Source organism: Dermacentor silvarum, chromosome 3 (assembly GCF_013339745.2).
Source record: "Dermacentor silvarum isolate Dsil-2018 chromosome 3, BIME_Dsil_1.4, whole genome shotgun sequence".
Classification (NCBI taxonomy): domain Eukaryota; kingdom Metazoa; phylum Arthropoda; class Arachnida; order Ixodida; family Ixodidae; genus Dermacentor; species Dermacentor silvarum.
In genome coordinates, this window is record NC_051156.1 from 141,330,345 (window position 1) to 141,351,631 (window position 21,287).

A 21,287-nucleotide genomic window follows, 5' to 3' on the forward strand; every position below is an offset into this window, starting at 1 on the left:
GGAGCTCGGTCTCCCCGTCCCGACGTGGGTGCGGCCCGCGGCTTCGTCGCCTCCCTGAGAGGGGGCAACGCAGCTTCTCAGGACCTTGAATGTAGTTCTTTGTCTTTCTGTCTTTCTGTATTATAGAGCATTAGTTTTATTACTACAGGTAAAATGTTTAAAAGTTTTGTAATAAAGCCTACACTTTTAGACACGCGTGGTTGAGCGTAATAAAAGTGATCTTCCCAGGACATGTTATTATGAAACATGACACCTAAAGTTTTCATTGTGTTAACAAACTCTATAGACGAAGTGACTAGAATTAATGGACTGTCAATACAGTAACTGAAACTTGACGCGGATGAAAAAGAACAGCCTTTGTTTCGTCATAATTAATCAAAGACGAGATTGCTCCACCCCAATTTTGGAGATGCTCCAGTGCTTTATTTATTTCAGGTGTTAAGCATGTAGCAAACATGCACCAAACACGTAAAGGTGTTTGGTACATAACTCAATACAGCGGGCATTAATCTTTTGGCAGGACGAGAGGCAAGACGTTTCGCTGTTGGAGACTGCGCGAAGTAACAAACGAGTGCCTCAAGATCTGCGTCTTTTAAGGGCGCACAGCGTAAGAAGTAGACGCCGGTGTTTCTCGCATATCGAGGAGTAAAGTGCTTATTATTGAATAAAAGCATCCATATTTTTTAACCCGCTTAACCAGTCCCTCTAGACATGACTACCCGAATCCTAACTCGTTATCGCGCTCTTTGACATCCTGACACCTGAAGGGGTACTTCCTAGGAGTCACGTGGTCATATCTCTCAAATCGTGAGCACAAGAGGCAGTTTGCCACCCATTATTTCTCACGCAAATCAATTACTCTGCCCTTAACGTCAAGAATGGGGCCGACAGATGGAGAAGCACACGGTGGTATAGAAGTTACATAAACAGGGATAAAGTGCCCCAGAAAGGCTGGCCAACGTTTCGATAGGTGGACCTATCTAAAGATACGCTCATTACTGAAACGTTGACAGAAAGGCTGCGAACCTTTCGATAGGTCGACCTATCTAGATAGGCCCATTATAGAAACGTCGTTGGCCAGCTTTCCTGAGGCACTGTATCCATGATTATGTAACTTCTCTACACTCAACGAGTGATTATCACCCAGAGATATCAGTCTGAAAGAGATAGATAGATAGAGAGAGAGATAATGTGGCAACAACGTTAATGTGGGAAGGTACCGCGAATTAGTCTTGCGGGAGATGAAAATTTCGGTGAGGATAAAGAGATGGCAATAGATTTGCCATCGTAGGTGTATAAAAGTGGGCGTATACTGTTGCAACCAGTCGAGCCTAAGCGGCGACCACGTCCACTTTTACAACAAAAGTGATATCGATGCCACTGTACCCGTCAGTGTTGTACGTCCGCCGTCTGCTAATATAGCGAGAGTATAGAGATCGGCCAATTGCACAGCTTTCGCCACGCAGAGCTTCTTCGAGAACTAGCGGTGTTGGCGAACTGGCAGATTTACCATGAGTCAACATAACACGTTAGAAACAATCTACAGCCTTAGAAGCATAAGAACCGTCCTTTGAAGGTCGTATGCCACGCGTGTCTTAGCCATTACACACCACTTGCAACGCATGCGCAGGTTGACCGCAGAACCTCGATAAAAACATGCCGCTATGAACTCTCAGATAGCGCCGGTCAATTCCCGTAACGTTCGCAAGGTCATTAGATTCTGCGTAAAGGTTGTGCGAATACGTTAATGTACGGATCGAGTACAACTCAAGGTACGATGGAAGAAATGAGAGAAGAGGGCTGTCCGTTGTGCAAGACATTGCTTTACTTTTTGCCGGTGGCCATCACTATTTTCGAGTCATCGCTCGGCGCAAGACGCGCCTAAACTATATCCGCAATTTCTAGAATGATAAGGCCTATTCTAAAGCCAGAGCCTCGTCTATAATTAGGTAGCACACGACGCATACAGTGTTGTGTCTTCTCGAAAGTGCGCAAGCACGTACAAAATCGCTCAGACATGTATATGCATAAATAACCGACGGACTTGAGCATCAAATAACGATTCGGCGAAAGATTACTGTACTAGCCTCCATCGTCTTGATTGGAATGTCGCTTGTACTTATGGGCACAAGTACCGCCAGATGAAGGGCTAGACTCCTAAATCGCACTCCTGGCAGAGTTTTCGTTCTTCAACGTCATTGCAATGCGATAACACTGCACAGTTGCACATGTTGTGCAGCTCTCGTGAAATACGTCTGTTGGCAAACAACGTAAGCCAGCGAGCTTCGCACACAATTTAAAGAGTACGAAACAGTGTGTTCCGTTCACCTACTCCGTCCCATTCTTGCCCGGTGCTCGATAGCTTCCCCCGTCCTCGCGATGACGTCACCCGTTGTTTCTCATTGGAAAGCTACCGAGAAAACCAACGTGCCCTTGCTCCGCGTTCTTTAATTCTGTGCACAGCACTGGACACCAAACGAGTGAACTAGAAGACTATACAAGGAAAAAGTGGGGTGCGGTCGACGCATAAGTTTCCGAAAGACAATGATAACTGGTGCCACGACCCGCTGCCCGGTAGGGTTCCTGCATTTTAGGACAACCGAAATTTGAGTAAGTTCGTGGGAATGCATGTCACTGAAGGCAGGTGCCCAATCAGGTTGTCCAGCATATCATTAAAGCACAGCCTTCGCCACGCAGAGTTTTCCCGAGAACTAGCGGTGTTGGCGAACTGGCAGATTTACCATGAGTCAATATAACACGTTAGAAACAATCTGCAGCGTTAGAACCATAAGAACCGTCGTTTGAAGGTCGTATGAAACGCGTGTCTTAACCATTGCACACCACTTGCAACGCATGCACAGGTTGACCGCTGAACCTCGAAAAAAAAGGATAACACAAACGCGTTTATGTTATCTTTTTGGTTCCTACTAGCATCCTTGTTTGGACGCCTATCTTCAGTAACATGAAGCGATCCTGTACCATATACAAAGGAACAGCACTGCACGGAACTGTCGACGCGCGGAGTGGAGCGGGTGCCTTCAAAACAAAAGCGAGTCGGACACGCGTCGCTCGATGCGCGCACGCGATCCTTGTGACATCCGCGTTTCGTGTTGTCATTCGGACGCGCTTGGCCGCCGCTCGTCACAAGCAGGGACCGCGTTTCCCCGTTCCTTCGCTCGCCAGGCTCGGCGCCATGTCGAGTGCGCTCAACGTCTTAGGACTATGTGCCGAGCGCGTGGCCATGTATACCATCGCCATTACCAGTGATCGTGCATCTGTGTTAGCAATTATTAATGCGAAATCATTATACTGCCCCATTACGCGAAAATCCGGCATCGACGGCGGCGGCGTGAGCGAGCGATGGTACCAAAAATGGTCGACGGCTGCAAAGAGTAACACGTCAAAAAAAAAAAAAAAAAAATGCTTGGATTGACGTAGAGTTTCTCAGGGAGGTTACTGTAAACAAAGTAAATTAATGGCTGTGACAAGAAAATTTGACACTTTTCGGTCTGGGTGCGAATTCGACCCTGGGCCACTGGGGTGCGAGACGAGCACGGTTTCCCAACGCCACGGCGGCTCCATGATTATGGCTGACTAAAGGTGTGCCTAGTGCGTGCGTCATTGAACACTTTTAAGAAAATAACAGCGTTGGATAGACAAGGACACAGGCAAAAAGAACACGACACTGACGCTTTTATTTTTCTTCTTCTCCTTTGCCCGTGTCCTTGTCTATCCAGCGCTCTTATTTTCCTAGATATGAATTTCCACCAACTCGTCCAAGCTTCTCTTCTAGTACAGGTCATTGCACACGTCACGTCACAGCCATCTGGCTGACTAAAGGTGTGGCCTAAGTGCGTGTATAAAGTGAGCGCGCTGCCTCCCAGTCGGAAACATCAATCGAAAACATTTCACCAAAGGGACTATAATGCTTTCCCATTCACACACGTAAACAGCCTTAAGTGCCTTTGCCGAATTTTTGTATTATGTACTTTACTTATTTAGCATTGCGGACCACGTGTTGTAGTTTTGCAGGTCCCGTGAAAGTAGGCCACTCCTATTATACAAAAGATTACAGGGCGAAAAGAATAAATAAAACAAAGCAAGGAGCCGCTGCAGCAAACCATAAGCTCCACATGAATCGGCGTTAGCTGGCTGGGCTACACGTCTTCTCTTATTTCTTTTCAACATGTTTGTTGCAGTCGGCGCCGCAACGCCGATGTTTCAGCGACTGAGAACGCTGCCGGAAATCTCCAAACTTCCATATGATTGACAGGAGTATAACGTCCCGAAGTGACACTTGGGCTATCAAGGACGTCGTATGAGAGGTCCCAATTAATCTTGTCCACCTGGGTTTATGTAACTTGCACGTAAATTTAAGTGCACAAGCACTTTCGCATTACGCTCCCATCGAAATGCGGTAGCTGCGCGGCTACGAATCGAACGCACGATTTCGCGCTCAGAAGCAGATCGCTTGCGCCATCGCTGAGAGTGAGGTCGCGGAGTGAAGCACAACCTTGCGATTTCGCTTGCGATTGCGTGCACAATTCTATTCCTTTTAAATGCATTTCCAGTCGCCCTTCGGGCACTACGATACGAACCTCAGCATTCGGTCGCCCGGCCTAACTCTCATAAATGGAAAAATGGACGATCCTTATATTTGCTCTTAGGCGACATTTATGCGCCGTCTTTGGCTCCGGCTGGCCATTAGAAAGACTTACTCGTTCCTCATTGGAATGGGTGACAAGCCTGTGTGCGGCTCTTGCGGAATCGATGAGACTATATCGAACAGCTTCTGCGTCATTGTTTCAGTTACGACGACAGCGCCGCCCTCTCCGGACGATACTAAACCGGCTGGACTCATGGTCGTGGCCGTGTGCGTTGCTGGCGCAGAAAGCCACGAGCCCGTTACTGCTGTTGCTGATGTTTACAGGCCTCTGCGGCCGTTTAGAGGGTTGACGTGGACTTTCCCGGGTTGGCGCAACTAGTGCTGCCTCACTCTTTTTGCTTCTTTCTCTCTTTTTCGTTCCTTCATCCCCTCTCCTCCGGTTAAGGGTAGCAAACCGAACGGGCGCCTTGCAACCGTCCGTGGCTGTACTTTATTTCCTCTGTTTTCTTAGAACCGACCAAGTAGCTTAAAGCGAGACTGCTCTACCTGTCCCCCTGCGTAAGTGTCACGGTCACTGCGTCTTTAGTGTGTGTCGCCGGACACTCACTCGTGACGCCATCTATCTGCGTCACTCTCATCCATCATAGAGTAGTCGGCCCCTGCGCACCACGTGTTCTGAACGGAGAGGGAGGTAAGGGAGAGAGGGATAGTGCTTGCGAATTGCATATAAGGTCAGTGGTCGTGATGTTGTGTAGACGAAAAGGGACGCCGCTCTTCTTGCAGCTATTTATTTCATTCGTGGCACGTGCCTTGCGCGCATAACTGGCTCGGCACGTTGCTTCGTCAAACACGGGTGCATTGGAAGACCTCCAACGCGACCTGACACGCGTTTCCGTTGGTATACATTCAAGGAAGTCGGTAGACATCGTCCGTTCGTCCTTGCGTTGTACCTAGAATTGTAATTTTGGTTTACGGGCCCTCGCTGTGCCAAAGGCGAACCGGATGGTAGTCGCGAATAACATGGCTAATGACCTCGGCTACACGTGCTGGGGGAAAAACGAAAGAGTAGGAATAGAAGAACGCAAGGAAAAAAAAATCTGGTATTGGAAAGCGAGTGTACCCGTATAGCGTCCGGTACGCCCAAAGAAAAGCGCGAATGTTATTTATCCCGTGACTGTTTTACGTATAACGGAAGTACTTATTTCCTTGTAAAAATTGTCAGCTAGTAATAACCTCAAGTATGACTCAAGAAGTATATATAGAGAGCACAATAGCATGACTTTCACTGTTGTTCGTACTGCGTGCAAAAATAACGTGCAACGTAGTGCCTGCGCTATGCCAGACTAGGCTTCATTCTGAGTTTTCTGCACTCTTTAATCAGAGCTGCTAGGCCCGAGGGCGCAAGTAAATGCCCGTGAGTATAGCTTGAACTTCAACTCTCCCTGTGCGCTTTACGTTTCATCTGTAGCGGAACGTTTTCTCCGTGATAGCTGCGTAATGGAGAATCAGGTAGCCATACGCATATAGTTTACTACAAAAAACAAACAAAGGAAAAAAAAACGCCCAAGCACTCCGTACAGATGGTTAACCAGCGAAGCTGAAACGTGCGGCCTTGGTGTTTAGCAGTGGGATAATCCCGACGCTGTATTGAAGCGTTTCTCAATTATTGGTTACATGTTTGTGTTTCTAGTGGAACGCAAGCGCCAATGGCGGCCGGATGCTGCTAACCACGACGCCGAGCTAACTCGAGATATCGAACACATGCGACAACTGCGAGTCGAGGAAGCGGCGTTGCGGGCAGAGCAGCGTCAACGTGGCAATGGCGGGAACGCGTTCGCCGGGGCCAACGCTCGCTTTCGGCGGGAGTTTCTAGAGTGGCAGTTTGGCTTCGGCTGAGAACGCAAGCGCAAATGGTGGGTGGATGCTGCTAACCACGACGCCGAGCTAACTCGAGATATCGAACACATGCGACAACGGCGAGTCGAGGAAGCGGCGTTGCGGGCAGAGCAGCGTCAACGTGGCAATGGCGGGAACGCGTTCGCTAACGACGTCACTAACGGCGCTGCCAATGGCGCGCGCTCTTGGGTGCGACGTAGAGAACGACGTAACTGACGGCACAGCCAATGGAGACGTTTAGCGAAACATAGGAGGAACGGCTGTTCGTTTCGCCTAAAGCCATATACAGCTTTCGCTGTAAAAATCGCGTTTTATCCTTCTCGTGCGTAAAAAATTGAGTTCAAACTGACTCGGGGTTATTTATTACAGTCGGCGACGAACGCACACACAACCAAAAACGAGATAAGAAGAAATCAAGAAATCGCAGTTTCGCTCAGTAAAATGGGAAGCAGTGGCAACATTGACATTAAACCCATTCGTATTAGCGACCAGGAATGCGACTTTGACATGCCGAGTGGCCTTCCAAGACGTGATCGCACGTGTTTACACCACAATCAGTTAAAAGTCGCTTACCCACAAATGCTTCTTGTACAAACTGCGATTGACGCGTTCGACACAGTGGAATGCGTTTTATGCGTCTGCACGCTCAATTCAGGCCTCAAGGGCGACTACAAAATCTGCCTTAAATTTCCGTGGCAGCTACTCAGAACTGAACCGTGTACATAGAACTACTTTAAGCGGTTAGGCTAGCTCGCGCATGTAGAACAATGATTAATTTAGTGCCAAGAACACAATCACAGCTAGGGGAGGATAGTCGTCCTATCTTTACGTGCTGCCCTACCTGCGATTGTGTTTTGGCGCAATATTTATTATTGTTCGACATGTATACATAGGCTTTGGAGCAGTGCTGGTAGTGCTTTGCGCACAACGAAGACGCTCTTAGCTTTTCTCCAGGACGCTGTGTTCGGATTCCATCGACGAAAAGTTATTTTTCAGTCTACTTTCATTTCCATTTGCCTTAATTTTTCCCTATGCTTTTTTGGCTTCATTATCTGTTGGCTTCATATGGTTGTCACTAACGAAAATCGGGACCCTCGGTTCCTCTTCTGACGTCAACCTGACACTTTAGTCCCTTGTTACTGTGGGTGCTGGCGTATGTTGTGTGCGTGTGTAATGTCTATGAATGCGTCATTTCAAATGTAGTGCCCCCCCCCCCCCCCCCCCCCCCAGTCGTCCGGAGTCATCATTGGCTAGGCGTAAGGTCAGGCAAACAGCTCCAGGGCATGTTTCTCTCTCTCTCTCTCTCGACTATACGGAGACGCCCCCCGCTCGTTACTCTTCCCCTATCATAGCAGTTCATTTCGCGCTTCAACAAATGTGTCATCGTGTATCGTTTTCTTCCTCTTTATAAACTAGGCGACATATATAAAGTGCATTATAACTAGCAATACGTTAGTTTAATCGACGCAAATAGAGAAAATAGCATATCTAAATGGCACTAATCTTCAGAACTACAAAGAGCTGAAAAAAACGTATGTGCAGCAAAGCTTTTTTTTTTTCTTCTTTTTTTCTACCGCCAGTTATTCTACGCTGAGCAGACCATGCCACACTCTTTTGTTTTGCCAGCTGTTTTCATAGCGGAATTGCCTTTCGTCTTTCATTTCATTGAAAAAAAAAAACATTCTTGTCGCTCTGTTTCTCGCCGAAGGAATGTCCTTCGTCACTAAAGCTTCAGTCGTCCCACTGGCGAGGCGCCACAAGGCAACCGTGGCCGAAACTACTACCGGTGGCGCGGGACGGCCAGGGCTGTGAAGCGCGCGCGATTAAACCGCGTCTGTCTAGGGTCTCGGCGTCTTTCTTGACGGCCACGAGCTGAGTCCGAGCAATCAGCGTCTTCACACATTTCAATAGGCTAGCAGGACACGTGACATTGCTTTTCAATTTATGAATAACTTGCCGGCCGCAGACTATAAAACGCGAGGCTGTGCCTGGCCAGCGTGCTTAGAAAGATATCGTCGTCAGTTTCGCAAGGGAGGGCGTCGTGCACTGGAGGTAATGAAATCTAAATTTATTTAAATTCTGGGGTTTTACGTGCCAAAACCACAATCTGATTATATGTGAGGCACGCGCGTAGCGGGGGACATCGGATTAATTTTGACAACCTGGAGTTCTCTAACGTTCTAAGCACACGAGCGTTCTTGCGAAATGCGGCCACCGCGGGCGGGTTAGAACCGGCGACCTCGAGCTCAGCAGCCGCAACGTCATAGCCACTAAGCTACGGCGGCGGGGGAGGCGATGAAAGCGTATTTCTCTTAGGTCGCACGAAGGTGCCGACTGGCCGTCAGTATGCGTGAGCTTGCATGATGCGCACTGACTCACCCCTAAGCCACCGGAGGCAGTAGTAGTCGTCATCGTCGTTGTTCAGCAGGTCTTTGCACACCTCCCGGAACTGCAAAGATAGAGAAGGAGTGAGTGAGTGAGTGAGTGGCATGGTAGTTGGCAGTATAGTACCAGTAATAAACTGTTAGCTATTTATGCTGTGTGAAGAATATCGAGAGGAACGACAGGCAGCCAAGACGCTTGCGCGGGACACTAAATAAATAAATAAATAAATAAATAAATAAATAAATAAATAAATAAATAAATAAATAAATAAATAAATAAATAAATAAATAAATAAATAAATAAATAAATAACACTTTCCTAAAAGCCCTCGCTAGGCACTTTCTTTGGCCATGTGCTCTTTTTTTCGAATAAGAGTCTATCAACATTCTGGCCAAAATGTTGACTGGAATACAGAATACTCTTCTGCTTAACAGAAAAAAAAAAAAAACGGAGCGACCAGAGAGAAGACTAAGAAAGATATCTCTTTCCGTCAGCATTACATGAAACTATGTTCGAACGATTGCAATTACGCAGCTATTAAATGATGGAGAAATGAAAGAAAGCTCTCCAATGATTCTCACTGGCGTAAGGAAGCGTCCTATATGCACGGGCCTTTGCCCATCGCTGCTGGGGAACCAATAGTAGTGGTAAACCAGTACATTCAACGGCACCGAATATTCCGCGAGATGGAATATCAAATGCTCGAAGTGAATACTTCTTGAAATAGCCACGAAAGTATTCGATTAGCACGCGAAACCCCCTCCGTTACTCGCGCACCACTGGTTCACATGCTTGAACATCGACAAATTATATAAGTGTGTTAAAGCTGCCCTGAAGTGTACATCAACAAAGCAATACTGACGAGAGACGATCATCGAATCGGGTCTGTTGTCAGTGACATGTTGACCTTGCACTACGCTCAGGTTGCCACAGAACGGACGGACAGAGAGGAACTGACCGAACGGACGAACGAACGAACGAACGAACGAACGAACGAACGAACGAACGAACGAACGAACGAACGAACGAACGAACGAACGAACGAACGAACGAACGAACGAACGAACGAACGAACGAACGAACGAACGAACGAACGAACGAACGAACGAACGAACGAACGAACGAACGAACGAACGAACGAACGAACGAACGAACGAACGAACGACGAACGAACGAACGAACGACGAACGAACGAACGAACGAACGAACGAACGAACGAACGAACGAACGAACGACGAACGAACGAACGAACGAACGAACGACGAACGAACGAACGAACGAACGAACGAACGAACGAACGAACGAACGAACGAACGAACGAACGAACGAACGAACGAACGAACGAACGAACGAACGAACGAACGAACGAACGAACGAACGAACGAACGAACGAATGAATGAATGAATGAATGAATGAATGAATTGATTAGAGGAGCTGGCACTTCAGCCTTTTAACGTAGTGGTCTCACGGCGCGCAGAATTGAGGGTTGTTGTGTGCAGACACGTGCTCGTAACGAAAGGTCGAGCGCTCTCTGTTTTTACGTTCGATCGCGATGGCGTTATAAGTGCGTCACGCCACGACGGCGTAAATATAGCTCTTAAAGACTCTGGGGGAGCCAGCTCCCTCGCTTCCTCGTACGTTAAACGATCGGTGCGGCGTTAATGAAAAAGGAAAATCACTCACGGGTTTTCTTTCGTGCATGGATATTAAACGGCGGAAACGCTCAATGAGAAAGTTTCGTCTTATTGCGCTTGAGTAAGGAAACAACTCTGACACGCACGAACCCTAGAGGAACGAGACTGGACGGTCCTTCGAGTTCGTCCCTGTCGGAGTTACGGTCGCGCAATGAGATTGGAACTTAACTGTAGCCAGATTTCAAGCATCGCTGTCAGAGAGAACAGTTTGGTGCTGGAAAGAGTTAAATTCCCTTATACTGCGACAGCAGTTGAAAGCTAGAAACTGGGTTAGCAGTGTTCGTCCGTCGTTTCCTTTAGGCCGTCGGAGTTTGCCTGGCCACCACCTCGGCCTCTGCTCCAACCGCTACACGTGGAGAAGGAAAAGGAAACTTCATCCATCACCATCGCTGCTGACGAACAAACTGATGTCGCCTACGGCAATGTGCATTTAGGAACCGCCCACCGAGATATTTTCTTCTGCTTTCACTCTATATATTTGCATTAGAATAAGTTAAACGGTGTAAGTACAAGAACTATACACAGTACTGCGGGCACCAGGTGGTCACTTCCCATAACAGGAAGTGAGCAGTATATGTATGTATGTATGTATGTATGTATGTATGTATGTATGTATGTATGTATGTATGTATGTATGTATGTATGTAGTATGTATGTATGTATGTATGTATGTATGTATGTATGTATGTATGTATGTATGTATGTATGTATGTATGTATGTATGTATGTATGTATGTATGTATGTATGTATGTATGTATGTATGTATGTATGTATGTATGTATGTATGTATGTATGTATGTATGTATGTATGTATGTATGTATGTATGTATGTATGTATGTATGTTGTGAGCGCTAACTGTGCAGTTCATAATCGTCTTCATGTGTATATACCCATCCTCATAATCATCATCATTTTGTCGGGTAGGTGTTCGTGGGCTGTCTCGCGCTGTGTGACAATAGAAGAGCTCTGCCTTCGTCCCGGGCGTCGTCTCACAATATATATATATATATATATATATATATAAGCATATCATAATGAGGACAATATATATATATATATATATATATATATATATACATACAAATCAACCATTCATCTCGATAAAATGCTCGAAAGGACAGGCTGAACACCGAATCAAACGTGGATACTGATCCGGCTGACTATCATCTTAGTGGCAGCAATTATGATCAAAGCAGAAATGTCGCGCAGAGTTTTGCTCGTGGCAATTGGTTCAGAGTTTCGTGTATCTACAGATTCGAGGAGTCTGTGCATGCATTTCGGAGGCCGCAACAGAACATAAAGCAACAGGCGAAGACGACGTTGTGCGCATCTCACATATTAAATATAAATTCTGGAGTCTTACTTGCAAGAAAGAAAAAAGTCGATTCCCACGTCGTGTGGGAATCGATGTTATGCGAAGCAGTGTGCTGGGAGCCTACCAAGTTACCGAAACGACGAGGAGAGCACCAAGACATAGACGGCTGTTTCATGACCTATATGACACGCATGTCATGACATTCATGTCATGCGTCATGACAGGTCATGATAGGTCATGACCTATCACTTAAGTTCGTCTTACGCTCTTGTCATACTATGCCAATTTTGGTACACACCAAGTTAACGAAACGACCATGAGATCACCAAGACGTAGGCGGCTAGATAGATAGATATAGATAGATAGATATAGATAGATAGATAGATAGATAGATAGATAGATAGATAGATAGATAGATAGATGGATACTGTCAACGGAGCAAATGTTCGCCAAGAAATGCTTCGCATTTAAACATTATATGATTATGAGGCACGCCGTAGTGGGGGACTCCGGTTTAATTTCGACCACCTGTGGTTCTTTAACGTGCACCCAATGCGTGGCTCACGGGCATATCCTATATAACATTTGTTCTCGAAAACGATTGCGGCGACTACGAAAGCCTGCTGATATCGCAGTAGATCAGTTCAGACACGAAGAAGCCCTGTTTTCCTTCTTTCTTATGTCAATAAAGTGTTAGATACGAATCTCCACATAACGTAAATTAACTGTACGGGCGACGATGAAGCGCCGCATCCCGTTTAAGAAAGGACAGGCTACACGAAGCGTTGACTCCGCGTCGTCTTGCTACTGGAGTACCAGGCCAAGGGTTCAATCCGGCCGCGTCGGTCGCATTCTGACGGAAGCTAGATGCGAAATGGCACTGGACTTCTTGCGTCCGTTAAAGAACTGTCGGTAGCAAAAATGAGTGCCCGGCTCTCCTCATGCGACGTCGTTCATATATATCCGTCAGTCTTTCTGACAGTAAAACAGTTATGTCAAGAGCGAAAAGAATTAAACTGGGAGAGATTCAATGAAAGACACAGCCCGTGTATTCCGCCGAATCCACGAGAATCGCGAGAAAGCGCTGCATCAACGGCAAAGGGCTTAAAGTACCAAGTTGGGTAGCAATGGCGGAGGAAGCGTGCAAGGAACGTGGTGAACCCGAAGCGAGCGAGAAATGCGGTGACCGCGTTAGTCCCACAGACTGGCACAATCTCCAAACCACGCGCTACTTGTGCAACGTTCTAACGCGATAACGTTAAGGGCTCCGTGTCGCAGAAAATACGGCGTCGGTGTTGGCGTAAGCACCGGCTACCGTGGCGGAGAAATTCATCCCGAACCACCCCGACCACACAGGCCCTCCGCGTGGCGCAAGGCGTGAGTGAACAAAAATGGACCTTCTGAAAGTAAAATCCGTCAGAAAAGTCGTAAAGTATGACTTAATTACAACCTACAGACATGATAGCATCGGATTGTAATTTGAATGTACGAGAAAACATAATTATGTTGCGAGGAAACTCAAACACAAACCCCTTTTCCAGCATTTCTACCATAACAACAGCGGCGCGCTCGGTTAGGTTACTTGCGAAAACCCCATGCAGATGGCGCTCGCTTTCTCGGCAACGTAAAACGGTAGCGGCGCGCAGAGGCGAAGGTGAAGAAAAAAGAAAGCTGCAGTTGCCGGGAAGCCTGACAAGCATTCACGGATCTTTGAATGCTATTGCGTTCAACTTTTAAAGGCGAAGCTTGAGCGTCCTCCAAATTTTCGTTACTTATTTTGTGCTTCATGCAGCGCTTACCAGCCTAAGCTTATGCGGTCACGCTAGTTTGGTTCAGAATCCAAACAGCCCCAACTTTTATAAACGAAATGCTTTTATCTCCCGTTGTCGGCGACCTTTAAGAGACCTTGAGCGAAAATCTAGAGCCATTATCCGGGTACTAAGATGAGAATGAAACGAGAACATCCGGGCATCGTTGCGAGAGCAAAACGTGATCATCCGGGCAACGAGTGAAAAATTAAGAAAATGCGGTCTCTGGCCCCCAACCCCTGTACAGGACCGCATTGCATACGCTAGTTACTGCTCAAACAAGTTAAAAAAATATTGCTTCCGAGTTCTTCCTAATGTTTGTTCACAATACCACTCAAGCAGTAACTTGGTTTACGCTTAACTTTTATTTGTCATTTCCAATAGCGATGTACAAAAGGCAGATACAGTGCACCATACACTTGATTGTCATTTTCTGGTGCTGAGAGAGGGTTGCCTGTGCTCTTTTGAACGCCAGCGGTCCGTGAGTTCCGCGGCGCGGGTCTATCGCCACCTCCTTCGAGAGATGGCGCCACGCTGCATGACCAGGCCGGCAGCGTCCGGCGCGCCGTGGATGTTTGTTTGGCCGAGACGAGACTTGCAACGAGGTTCATTTCAAAACAGATTCATTTCGGCTCAATAAGCTTTCAGGCCTACGTCGCGGCATCAATCTGCTTTGCTGCAGTAACCATTTCATGCTTACACCTACTCTCGATTACGGGAGTGCCTGAATTTTTTATTTGATCTTCCATACTATAGTCGGGTACAATTTTAGAAGGCAGCGGCATTTGCCCCTCAAAGGCGGATGCACACGAGCCTCCACCAATGGGCGCGCACTCGCTACTGACGTCATGAGCCGGACGGCCGGTGACTCCGCCGACGGAGAACATGGCAGTCCGCGCTTCGAACTGGGCTGAGTCGCGTCATCGGGACTAATTATACACTTGCGGAGGCAATCGGCTGCCGCGCTTCGGTCACCTGGGCGGGGCCTCTCCTGCCTTCTTAAGTTCTACCCGACTATAGAAGAGCTCAGTAGAAGAAACACCACAGTTACGACCACGTTGAGCTTATTTAATTTGTATCCTACACATTTTATTTAATTTTTACCAAGGGTAGTCCCAACTTCATGGTACACATTTCTATGAAAAGAACCAGTGTGCTACACGACTAACCGGAAACTATAGAGGAGTTTACGAATGACGTAGCCGGCGTACGTTCCTCCTCGTGCATAAATAGGGGTCGGCAGTTTCCCCGTTGCTGCGAAGTGGTGATGCTGTGAGTATTTCATTCGTAAATTCAAGCATCGCCTCACCTGCCGACGCTATTCGAACACGTTTCGCTAAGCCGTTACTCTTCTGCCCAACTGATTTGTACGTTGGCTGTCTTCCTAACGACCATTTAAATATCTCAGGCGTACCTCTATTTGAAGCAAGTACCTGGCTTTTGATCTGCACCTCAATGGGTGCTCCATCTGATGGCTCGATGATTCTTAACAAGCCGATCGCCTACGGAGGAAGTAAACAAACTATATATGATGATTATTAAAAAGTAAGGGCCGTTTGCTTATATTTAAATATTTACGCGTAAGAATAAAGTTTTATTGGTGCAGTGCCATCTGTTAATTCTTCGCGAAGGTAATGAAGTTGTTGTTTCGACTCAGTAGTCGTGCGCTTGTCGGGGAATGCAAACGACAATGTCCGCGATAAATCGTTGCTCCTGCCTGTTGTTAAGTGCGAGCTGTAATTCGTTTTTGGCGTGCAAAAGGATCATCAGCATCCCAGATTCATGGGTAGTTGTGCCTAGTTTAAGGACCTACAGTGATGAGTGAAGGAAAGGTCAGAAAATTGTGTCGAGACTTCAAAAATGGCCGCACAAATGTAAACGATGAAGAGCGGAGTGGCAGGCCCAGCATCTAGACCAGTGCAACTGTTCAACAAATGGACCGGGAATTGCGATTAGATCGATTACTGACAGTTAGTGATATGGCTGATAAATTTCATCTTGTTGGACGCACTACAATTTACACAACTGTAACGGAAAAGCTCGGATATCACAAATTGTGCGCAAGGTAGGTACCAAAATTCTTACCGACCAACTGAAACAGCAAATCATATCAACTGGACGAGCGTTTTTGGACCGCTACCGACAATATGGAGATGAGTTGTTTTCGCACATTGTTACAGGCGACGAGACGTGGATATCCTACACCACTGCAGAAACAAAACAACAATCAATGCGGTGGCGCGAGTCCTCTTCACCAAACAACAACAACAAAAAATTTCGAGCAATCTCCTTACTCGTGTCGGAAAATGATGGTTACCGTTTTCTAGGACGAAAAGGGCGTTCTTTTGGCTGATTTAATTGAACGTGGGACCACAGTTACCACTGAAGTATACTGCGAAACCCTCACCAGACTGAGACGTGCGATCAAAAATCGACAGCGCGGGAAACTGTCGTCTCGAATTGTCCTCCTACATGTCCACGCGCGTCCTCACACCACTGCCCGAACCAAGGAGAAGATTCAAGATTTTGGTTGGGAACTTTTTTGATTAACCACCCAACAGTCCCGACCTTGCACCAAGTGACTATTTCCTCTTCTTGCATTAGAAACAGTGGCTTGGGGGATAATGGCTTGAAGACAACGAGAAACTCGAGACCACCGTTGTCAACTGGTTCAATTCCCAGGCGGCGAACTTCTATGCAGAGGTACTGAAGAAATTGGTGCAGCGGTAAGAAAAGTGCTTAGAAGTTAACGGTGATAATGCAGAAAAGTGAAGTAGGTTTGTACTAAACTAAACCCCCCAATAAAAACGTTTACTAACGAACATATACATATGTTTAAGGTCAAACGGCCCTTACTTTTTGAATAACCGTCGTAAAAGCGAGCATGAAGTCACACCTCCAGCCTTCGCAAGCCAACTCTCCGTGAAGCCGCTCTCTTCTTGTGTTCTCTCTTCCGTGGCTACAAAAGTCGGCCCAGCACGTGGCCCCGGAGTCTCAGCAGCGCTCGGCGGACAGGCGCAGCTTGTGTGGGGACCGGTAGCTTTTGACCGATATATACGCAACTGTTCAAATGCTTTGTTCACCGCTCTGCGCACAATTTCTACCAACACGGTCGTGCGACATCGCGGTCGTCTATTACAAGGTTCACGAGACCTAGCTGTCGCTTTGTCTATACTCTGGCTGTCGATTTTCTTTCCTTTTCTTTCTTTTTTTCAAGATTGCTGGCATTCTCCTAGTATAACATATTGCAACGTATTCGTTTATCCTCGTCGCAATGTTCAAGTCGGGCAGCCGCGTGTTGCTCTGTACCCATTGTCTTCGCGGAAGAACGCCAGCTGAGCGCGTTGGTAGGATATACTAAACTGCTAAAACCTACCGGACACGTTCACGGGCCGAGCCCACTTTGGCTGGGTTTCAATTCTATCACGCGACGCTACATTTCAGAGATGTGCGATCGGCCCTACTTCCGAGATACGTGATGCCCAGTCGCGTCGCTGAGGAAGCTGATCTCGGAGGCGGAGCAAATATGCGCGGAAGATCCAGATGTAAAGGGGGTAGAGAGAGAGAGAGAGAGATAGGAGGGCGATCGAGGAGGCTGCCTAGCTGAAGCAGCGGCACGTGTCCGCGCAACAAAGGGGTCACGTGCGTTACGTCATCGGGGTCGCCGCAAGGTCAAAAGCGCTGCCTCCTTCCAACCCTCGAGCAGCCGGAAGCTGCGGCATCGGGATAGTCTGGTGGAAGTGCGGCGCGTACGACCGGAATCACCGAGGCTGACCGCGCGGACAACTCTCCTCGCTTCGTCGCTCGAAGCAGACTGATCAAGCGTGCGACACCCAAGTACAGCAGTCCATCGACATCGTCATCATCATCTTGTTACGTCCACTGCTGCAGGACAAAGGGCTCTCCCAGCGGCCTCCAATTAGCCCTGTTTTACGCTAGCTGACTCCATGTTGTGCCTGCGAATTCCCTAACTTCATGGCACAACCTAATTATTTTTCGTCCGCCACCGCGCTTGCGTTCTAGTGGCACCCATTCTGTAGCTCTAATAGACCACCGGCTATCTTCCCTAAGCGTTATATGGTCTGTAGTACTCCATTTCTTCATCTTAATGCCAATTAGAAGATCGGATACATCCGTTCGCTCTCTAATCACCATCAGCATACGACTAAATCACATTGTCTTTGTTCATTCAGCACCCCAATCATACGAATTTCGTCCAGGGTTCAGATTTGACCCGCTGCCACCTGTGAACGCTCGCGTGGAGTTTCGGCCTAGATGCGTTCAGGTGCAACGTCCTACAAAGCGGGCCTTTTTTAAATTGCGAGGTTCATCGACCCGAAGCTGTGTATACAGTGGGCTATGACATAGGCCATATAGTGGTGGGTTCCGAATAAAATTTGATCTCCTGGGGTTTTAACATGCACTTCAATATAAATACACGATCAGTTTTGCATCGTCAGAATACTGCCAACGCGGCCAGGAATCGCACCCACGACATCGCGCATTAGCCACAGAGCCTCCGCGGAACGTACAACAGCCAGCCCTTGTATGGAACAGTGATTCACTGATGAGTCAAACTTGGTGGCTCAATAATTAGCCACGAAGCTTCAATTAAGGCGAAAGTAATCGTAACGGATGTACATTGTGATGATTGTGAAGATGCGCAAAAGATCAACATGTTCATAGGTTATGGGATACAAAAATCATGGGAATCTAGGGGATCAGCTCTCGCATGTTATAGTATATGTTGTCGCAGGTATACCGTCGTCACAACGCAAATTGCGCTTGTCCTTTAAACAGAGATTAAACAGAACAGAGATTAAACAGAACTAAACAGATAGGGATTAAACAGATAGGGCGGTTACTCTGCCTCTGTTACCGTTGCCCATTCTCACCTCGATTCGTTCAGAATCTCTACAACGGTGATTGCGCAAGGAAATCTCGATGTCTGGGAAATTCACAAGCCTAACGCGATTACGCACATTCCCAGGCTTGGCACAACGCCGCGAATGGCGCGTGCGCTGCGGTCTCTATACTGCAGGCTGCAGTTGCGAAAACTCGACTTCGTGTGCACGTGGCGTGCGTAATGCTGCCACACGCCGCCGATTCGACGATGCTTGGCTGCGGAGAAGAACACAGACAATAAAAGGCGATGTTGCAAGAAGAGGCGTGCGGCTCGCGGCATAGTAGAAGAAATATTAAATTGGACCATTGCCATGTTCGTTCTAAGGATGCTGCTGCTGCTGAACTTTCGCATCCACTCAAGCTGGAACACGCGCTAGCAGTTCTCTGTACCTTTTCTTTTTGTCTGACGCCTTTTGACTTCTGGACGAAGGTGGTCAAATATTGAAATATGCTTTTGCAACCCTCTGAGAGCCCTTTGGTGGTGCGCGAATGCGCTCTGCAAGTACGAAGAAGTGTTCTCGTCCCTTCGTTGACAGGGAACGCCGATTGACTGAAGCGACGAAACGGTGCCTTTTTGAATAGCCACCTAGAAGACGAAAAGAAGTGGTGCTTGTCACAACGGCATTTCTTGAGAGCGTTTGAGTGCATCCCATTTACGGAGGGCTCGTCGGGCTACACTCGAGGCTATGTGAGGCACACTAAAGGCGAACTTCCGCCTACGTACTAAAGAACTGCCGTCGCTGAGCTAACACGCAGGCTTTTTAGATGGTTCCTTTGCGAACGTGGTTCCCTCGCGGACGCTTTCGATGTGAGTCCTCGATGTCATCCGGCTGTCTTGATTCTCCATCACGTGCGTCACCGGCACACGCACCAAAGAAGGGGTACCGAGTCGTTCTTTCTCACAAAAATGTATTCTACTTTCCATAGTAAGCGTGTAGATCTTTTGCTGTAAGATCTGTTGAATGCATATGGACAGCCTGCGGACTTGTCGACTTAGCAACTTTCTGTAACCAGCCAGTTTGAAACCCTACGGACAATAGACAAACGAAAGCATATTTGTTAGCGAACTTTTTTATGTAACGAATCTTACTACTTTCTACACGCACAAGAGAGAAATCTATGAGAAGGCAAGCCGAAGTTGGCATTGACCATCTATATACTTCCCAAGATAATTTTTAAAAGTTCGTCGCGCTGAATATTACCTGTCGGGCTCAAGAAAACCATGTCTTATTGTGCTGAGCAATCGTCGGGTCACGCTATAGGTCAGCTAACCTCGAAGAGTTAGGTTTGACACCACCCGAAGTGTCTAGCGAGATGCATGTAACGCCTGTCGAGTCAGGTTGCAATGGTTCGAAGCCAGCAACGAGAAAGCGACTAAAGCGACGCTTTGTTCCACGCGTTCTGCTTTCTCGTCATAGCGGTCATTCTGTGACACGGTTCGTGCAAACGCTTGTTGGGTCAGGTTGACTCGGACAGATATCTGAGTCGACCCACTCGGTGTCAAGTCCAGCGAAACGCCACTAGCACATGCGCAGAATTCTTCAATCATATATGATTCTGTCGCTGATATAACAGCTGGAAAACTGTCTAACAATCTAAAGCCCATATACAAATAAAAACTTTCGAGCTAGAACTGCTCGTGAGTGCAGGCGCCAGCCTATCAGGATTATTATCAGACATGTCGGCCAGCCAATGGCTAGCAGCCCTTGCGAAAAAAAGCTTAGCGAATTCAGCCACGAACTTGTCTTCCGTGGTCAATCAACGGATGCTAGCTGGCCGACGCGCAACAAGAAAGAAAGAAAGAAAGAAAGAAAGAAAGAAAGAAAGAAAGAAAAAGAATGAATGAATGAAACCAGAACCACTTGAAATAGGTTCTAAACGGTAACGTTGTTAGCTTTGACTTTCCGTTTACTGCGCCTTCATATATCAATTATTCCGCAATTTTTCTGGCAGGACTCCCCTGTGGTAGTCGAAAAACGGAAATTTGGCTTTATTGTACGCTTTAACTTTGTAAGTGGATCACTTTACGTTTTCTTTTTGCGGCCAATGAAGATCCGATTGCGGACTACGTGAAAGGCTGGTACAACGAACGCTTACACGCTTAAGCTACTAACTAAAATCTACCCGGAAATCAGTACTCGATTTCTTTACCCTTTTCTTTCGTGGGGCGGTGCTGACGCTACGGCGCATTAGCTCACTGCCTCGTTCGCTTAATGGAAATTGCGAAGACGTAAACAAGAGAGCTAATTTTTCCAGCGTCTCATCAGTGTTTCCTGGAAGGTTAGGGTATGTCATAAGCCAAGAAAGAGGTAATCGAAATGCTCTCCTGTGTTTCTTTTTGCTCCTGTCATTATTTCTAGGCCAGCGCACAGAGTTATAGCGTTCAAGTACTTCAATGTTTTTTTTTTTTTTTGTTTCTTCAGTGTGCGCCTTCTTTGGTGTTACGTCACAATCAACAACGGAAGAGACCTCGATGAAGAGTGTTTCGATTCTCGAAGTAAACTACTTTACCATCTTCACCGGGCCGTCGCCATCTCATCTCTTGTTCCAGAGGGGACCCAGACGACAAGTAAGACAGCTTCCAGAAAACACACTGCGGTCTCCAACGATTCAGGCTGCCTTAGCATCTAGCGGAGCAGACGACAAAGGACGGGTCGCGTAAATGAACACGGCAA

The 21,287-nt window shown here is 47.2% G+C and overlaps 1 pseudogene; it reads right to left on the minus strand.

Annotated features, from left to right (window-relative positions):
* Window positions 1–21,287, minus strand: part of LOC119445852 (SEC14-like protein 2) — a 70,081-nt pseudogene that overhangs the window by 27,126 nt on the left and 21,668 nt on the right.